Below are 527 nucleotides of genomic sequence, written 5' to 3'. Positions count from 1 at the left end.
TATAGAGCTAGTTCAACTCTAGTGTAAAATTATTTGACTAGCCTATAGAGCAAGGTCAACTCTAGTGTAAAATTATTTTACTAGCCTATAGAGCAAGGTCAACTCTAGTGTAAAATTATTTGTACAAGCTTATAGAGCTAGTTCAACTCTAGTGTAAAAATTTTGAACTAGCTTATAGAGCTAGTTCAACTCTAGTGTAAAATTATTTGAAGTAGCTTATAGAGCTAGTTCAACTCTAGTGTAAAATTATTTATACTAGACTATAGAGCTAGTTCAACTCTAGTGTAAAATTATTTATTCAAGCCTATAGAGCTAGTTCAACTCTAGTGTAAAAAATTTTGTACTAGCCTAGAGAGCTAGTTCAACTGTAGTGTAAAATTATTTGAACTAGATTATAGAGCTAGTTCCACTCTAGTGTAAAATTATTTGAACGAGCTAATAGAGCTAGTTCAAGTCTAGTGTAAAATTATTTGTACTAGCCTATAGAGTCGGGTCAACTCTAGTGTAAAATTATTTGTACAAGCTTA

This window comes from Triticum aestivum, chromosome 5D (assembly GCF_018294505.1).
Source record: "Triticum aestivum cultivar Chinese Spring chromosome 5D, IWGSC CS RefSeq v2.1, whole genome shotgun sequence".
NCBI classification, from domain to species: domain Eukaryota; kingdom Viridiplantae; phylum Streptophyta; class Magnoliopsida; order Poales; family Poaceae; genus Triticum; species Triticum aestivum.
This window is presented reverse-complemented; position numbering follows the sequence as displayed.